Genomic DNA, 6,622 nt, shown 5'->3' with positions numbered 1-6,622 from the left:
TGTATATCACCTGCTGCCACACAGATCTAATATAAGCATGCAATTTCTTTCCCAGCTGTTTACCTTCACTGACATAACCGACTGTTTTTTTAACTCATGTGTTTTTAACAAACTTTTGTGTATCTGACAGTGTAAGCACAACAAGACATTAAAGAGAACTTAGTTTAGTGCTCACATGCCATGTGACAGCGCTTTCTGTGCGCGTGCTTCAGATGTGTGTGCTCAGAAAACCCTATATCAGAAGTTTAAACTTATATGGCTTAACTTTCACCGTCCAACCTGTGGGACACTTGGCGCTCTTTTTTGTTGTTGTCCTTTTTCTCTATCAAATCTTTTAGTAATCATCATAAATCATATATCATTTGAAAGCTTAGAAGCCCAAGATTCATCCTGTGAAAACCATTTTGAAATCGGACATTGCGTTTGAATGGAAATGGTACTTTAAAATCTTTTGGCGTCTCCTCCCCCTTAGTGGGCGGTGTCAAGTGTCATATTACAAAATGCATTACGGTCTTTTAGAATCAAACCTTTTTATAATCTTGACAAAAAACATATCATTGGAAAGGTCTGAGTCTCAGAGATAGATATTTAGAGATAGAAGTAATATTGACAGAGAAATCTAGACATTTGTGACAGAAAAATGCATTTAAAAAATTCAATGGAGTTTGGATGGCACCCGGTGGATGTTTGTGGTATAACGCCCTAAATAAAATCTCACAGGAACCTCAAATTTATTCATATCAACTTCAAATTTGGAACATAACTTATTTAGACAAAAAGCTTTAATTTTATACCAATTTTAGAGTAAAACCTATGTAAAATATGTATTATATATCAAATAAAATAAAATTAATATAGAGCATTTTCTTTACAGTAAATTTAAACTACCATATTTGTTTGATACTTTAATTTTTTGAAAAAACAAATGGTTTTTATCAGAGCATCTGACGTACCAGCTGTAAAGGCACAGCCCTATTCTGGAAAAGGGGGAGGGGAGCAGCAGCTCAGTTGCATTTAAAGATACAGGCAAAAAAAAAATAATTTGTTTCTGCTTCCTCTCAAAATAGGCATTTTCAAAATTGTATCTATGGGGTATTTTGAGCTGAAACTTGACAGACACGTTCTGGGGACACCTGAGACATATATTACATATTGTAGAAAGGGGCGAAAAGGGTCACCTTTAAGAATGAATATGTCGAAGCTGAAGGGTTCAGAACATAATAATAATAATAATATCAATAATAATAATAATAACATCCAGCATCTCTGGTACTTTCCTTGTTTGTCTTCTTTTATGTCTTGTAATGGGGTCAGAGGCAAACATGCATATATATGTAATGAGCTGTAGAGACCCTTGTACGTGCCCACAAGAACCAGTTACTAAGAGAGAAACATCATGTGGTTTCAAAGACAGGATGGAACACAAAGTGGCCTATTTTTCAAAGTTTCCTAAAGGTTAATTGTTGTAGCATATCATTATAGAACAAAAACAGACCACCACAACTAATCAAAACTAAGTGTAAAAAATTAAGAATACATATGTAATGCAAAGTTTGTAAAATATCATTATTCAGATGGTTAGTCTGTCATTTTTATTCCAGCTAAGTACATCTGGCCTTTTTTTATAACCTCTTGTTTTCCTATTTGAATGATTTTCATACTCCATTCAATTTATTTATGTTATCACAAACATTTTTTTTCTAAAGTGCATAATCTAGCTATGCTTAGCTATAATCTAAGCATAATCAAGTTAACTTCTAATTTCCTTTAAAATAAATGTTAGATAAATCCTAAAAAATGTACGGTTAACTGGCAGTCCCACTTTTTTTACCCAAGACCTGAAAAAGACATTTCCAACTTAAAGGGGTGATGACATGAGAAACCAAATTTGCCTTGATCTTCTGGCATATAAGAGGTCTTTGTACCATTAAAACTTCCTGCAAGTTTCATAGCTTAAGATGTCCTCCCCATTATAAACGAAGCATTTATTTAATCAAGCTCCAAATACAGCTCGTTGTGGATCCTATGGGGCAAGGAGACGCACCAGTCGTTTGCATATGACCTCCTCCAGTGCAAGACAACTACGCCTAATTCTGCATCATCGCATCGTTGTCACGCCCACAGGTGTTCAGTCGATGTGCAGCGAGTGGGTCTGAAGAAGTAGCTGTTTACAATAAGAGTGCGATTCCACGCGATGCCACGTTCCAGGCTGTGGAAAAACAACATGTTTGAATACGCTGCCGAAGGATCCAGACGTCAGGGAAAAATGGATTCAGTTTATTTTTGCGAATGTCCCAGTCATGTCAATGTTAATTTACGCGCGTGTTCAGTACATTTCACGGATGACTGTTTTGAGAACATCACAGTATGATGCTGGCTTTGCCAGAACACTTTTGCTCAAAGATCAGGCCGTGCCGACTATTCTGGACCCAACAACGACGCCGCAAACTGTAAGTAATGTATTTCATGTAAAAACTACTTTTTAAAATGTTAATTGCAGTTTAATTCATAATGAATAATCACAAGTGTTTTTACTTAGTTTACTTGCATATTGTTTTCAGAGTCCGTCATGTTCAGGCCCCGTGTTAAAAGACGTTAGCCAATCATAACAGTGGGCGGTTACACTGAACTCTTAAAGGGGAAAACCCCTCAAAACCCAATGTTTGAGTCAGAGGATGAGAAACAGTGTGGAAAAAGGTCATAAATCACTAAATTTTTTTACGTTTTTCGTCCACAAAACTATAGCAATATTATAATTTCCCCTAAGGGAACATAATAAAACAAACCAAAAAACCCATGTCATGACCCCTTTAAATTGTTGTAAATGTTGAATGCTTTAGAGCACATAACTAAGGTTGGTCCCTTTTGAAAGCAGACCCTTGGCAGATTATTTTAGAGGTGAAAAAAGGTTATAAAAGTACATTTAAAAAAAGTTTATGAAATTGTATATATCTAAATTTTTATATTGTACATAAACGATATACTTTATAAAACATGTTGCACTCTAAAACTGCTATAAAATCAAAGTCATAAATCTAAACAATTAGTGTTCCAAATTTGAGGTTGATATCGGAAAGAAAAGAAAAAAAAAAGCTTTCAGGTTGAATTTGTTTAAGCACAGTACCAAACTTTTCTACTATAACCTGCAAGCTCCAGGCACGCGCAGAGGGGGGCCGTGGGCCCCTTTTCCCCTTTTCCCCTTAATGCCCAAAGTGCCCTTTTGTCAAGGCAATTTTTTTATTTTTATTTTTTTAATTAAACGCCATTTTGTGAAGGCCTGTCCAATCTAACTATTAGTAAAATGAATTAATAATTTAGTTGTAAATAAAATTATCCACATGATGATGACCTTTCACCTGACGATCTCATCAGAGACTATCCCTCATGTTCAGACACCTTTAATTAAACTTAAAATGGTCTTTTCTGTTCTGTGTTTCTTTTTCAAAACTGCGTCACGGCATTTGCTGCAATCAATACAGAAGCATCCGTTTCAATACATGTCTCAGCAAGGAGCACAGCCCTATTAAAAGCCATGCTCCATGTGCCCCTTTTATACTTTGAGCACCTGCCCCTCCAAAGGTCTCTGCACGGCCCTGGCAAGCTCCACTGGCGATCCATATAGCATATGGATGCACCCACTTCTCACATTACTGCAGCAATCAAAATCATATATATCCATACTATTCACAGTATTCATTAAGTAGACGTTGTATTTAGAAGTTATATAGGAAGTATGGCAATATTTTATTTGATTTCAACCTCCAACATGCACAACATGGACACATAAAGGACATGCGGACGAAATAGTTAACTCCGACATAAATGGAGAATCTATTGATATTTCTTTATATCCTAAACATTTTTAGAGCTTTTTTTTTTTTCTCAAAACTCTTGGCAAAACTAACAGAGGTCTCTACCAAACTTTTATGATTGTACATGAGCATTGCTATTTTCAAAATAAAAGTCTGTAGTCACCACTCATTAGTACTTTGTCACACATTCATAAACTACTTTTGCTCATTTCAATCAATATATACAGAAACTAGATTCTCAAGGTTTTGAAATGATACATACTGTACAGTAGTTTGTTAAGATTAGTTTAGGTTTAGAATAAAATTTTATTGTTATAAATATATAATAACAAACCTTCCACCAGTGGGTTTAAAGTATGGTGTCAAAATGTGTCCTTAATAAAGGGGGCTGCTTGGTTAACCAATGAAAGGCAACTCTGCCATCTGACAACATCTACCAATCAGCTCAAACAACATTTTCCTTTTGGTGGCCTGTCTCTCATTCTTCACAATGAGCAAATGCTTAGAAAAGATGCATGCTGTCAGTGCAATCATCCTTGCTTTTTGTGGTAGGCAAATATTGTTAATCTTCTTCTCAAATATATTGTTTATTTCATGACACTTTTTAAATTCAGGTTGCTTTACAGCCCAAGCTATTAACCAACCAAAACCTGTGCAACAATCCAAAATTGGAGACAGTGTGACAATAGAATGTCATTTTCTCAAAAAAGATTTTAATCTCATTGTGTGGTACAAGCAACTATTAGGAAAGAAGCCGCAGCACATAGCAATGTCCTATTATAGTAACAATGTCCATTTTCTAAAAGGCTTTGATGATGGATGCCTCAGTGTGACAAAGGGGAATGGAACTAATCATCTAAACATTTTCAGAATGACACAAGAGGATGTAGCAACTTACTATTGTGGCGTGAATAAGTTCACAGCATTGTATTTCAGTCCTGGAATGTTTTTGATGATAACAAGTATTAAGTTGTATTACTGCAAAGCTTTGAACTCATTCAGTCGATTGTCTAAACCAGGGGTAGGCAAGTTCGGTCCTAGAGAGCCGCAGTCCTGCAGAGTTCAGCTCCAACCCTAATCAAACACACCTGAACAAGCTAATCAATGTCTTCAGGATTACCAAGGCTATAGGCAGGTGAGTTTTTTTTCAGGGTTGGAGCTGAACTCTGCAGGACTGCGGCTCTCTAGGACCGAACTTGCCTACCCCTGTCCTAAACAATGAACAATGAAAGTTAGATTTTGGATACATTTGTAAGGAAAACATTCAAATATGAGGAGAATTCTACAGCAAACTCATTTAAAACCTGTTCATTTTGGTGATAACATCACTTTGCAGTGTTCAATTTATGGAGGGCTGTGCACAAAATGTCTAAGCAAAGCTCAGGAGAATCCCTGTCTAGAATTATAGATGGCCACAAAGATGCTTATTTTATAATGGCAGCTACACAAACATGTGTCTATAACTTCACAATGAGGAACCTCACACTCCCTGATACTGGTACCTACTACTGTGCCATGGATGCAGATGGAGAAATAATCATTGGACATGGAACTAAACTGACTATCGCTGACATGGGTAATATTCAGAGCATTGATTTTATTGAATGTTCATGAATGTTGTGCTGGTACTTTAAAAACATAACTATGTGCTTTGCAGATCAGAATATTATGAATCCAGTGACTCTCATTTTAGTGTATTCAAACATAATTTCTGCAGTAATAATTATTATAATCATAGTCAAACAACATAAAAAACAGAGACACTCTGCAGGTAAGTGCATTCTTATCTGTATTTGTTATGCTTTATTAATAGTTGCCAAATATTTGTTTAATATTAATAGTTGTCTAATCACAGTTTTTCTCACGTCTATACTGAAAGCTCACTGAATTGAGACATCCTCCTCTATCCAAGTAAGTCTATTTCATCTAATTGTCTAAGTAAGTGTAATTTGATATACTTCCCAAGAACATCTACTGTCTAGTTTGTTGCTATATTATATTCATGTTGATGAGAAAGTGAATGTTCAGAACTTGCAAATCACAATTATTCTAAATAGCTGTTCTGGGTGAAGTACTATACATTCTATTACATTTTGATCTTTTTCGTTTTACGGTCATATTTTGTATGTTTATACAATAATAAAGTAATGACTTATTTACTGATGAAATATTAGGCTTGTTGCATCTTTTAAACACTTGCATTGTTTTCATGTGAAGGTAAAGCATATATTCTCATTGTTATTTCTGCTTCCTCTAATAGATTTTGCTTGGACATTCACGAAATTAGATGCCCACATCAGAAAAATCACCAAATTTGTTGGTTACGAGAATGTTTCCTGCACAATACAAAATACCACCCTAGAGGTTCAGCATGTTCTGGGCTTAAATACCCTTGTTATTTGTGTGATTAGTGTGTGTATATTTCCTAAAGGAAAATTGTACTGTCAAACATGTTTATTCATTGGTTTAATGTATTTTTAAAGTGTGTTTGTGTCCCGAAGAACATCTATCCAATCCCCACTCTGTTATGGAATAAATATATGAGTTGAGAACATTTTAATCTCTGAAATGTGTATGCATTTCTCATTTCTGCCTAATTCAGATATTAAACCTAATTTGCAAGACATGAGTTTGAAAACAAGTAAATGCCACGGTAGTTTTGTACTTCTCTGAGAACCAGAAACAAACATGGTTTGACATTGGACAGTTTATTTCTAATATGGAAACAGTCATGAAAAAAACATTACGTTGCATGACACAAAAGTTAATAGGTTCAAATTATGTCTTTGTTTATCATCCTTTGTTACATA

The sequence above is a fragment of the Sinocyclocheilus rhinocerous genome, unplaced genomic scaffold, assembly GCF_001515625.1.
Source record: "Sinocyclocheilus rhinocerous isolate Xijiao unplaced genomic scaffold, SAMN03320098_v1.1 scaffold2824, whole genome shotgun sequence".
NCBI lineage: Eukaryota > Metazoa > Chordata > Actinopteri > Cypriniformes > Cyprinidae > Sinocyclocheilus > Sinocyclocheilus rhinocerous.
Note: the sequence above shows the minus strand (reverse complement) of the source record.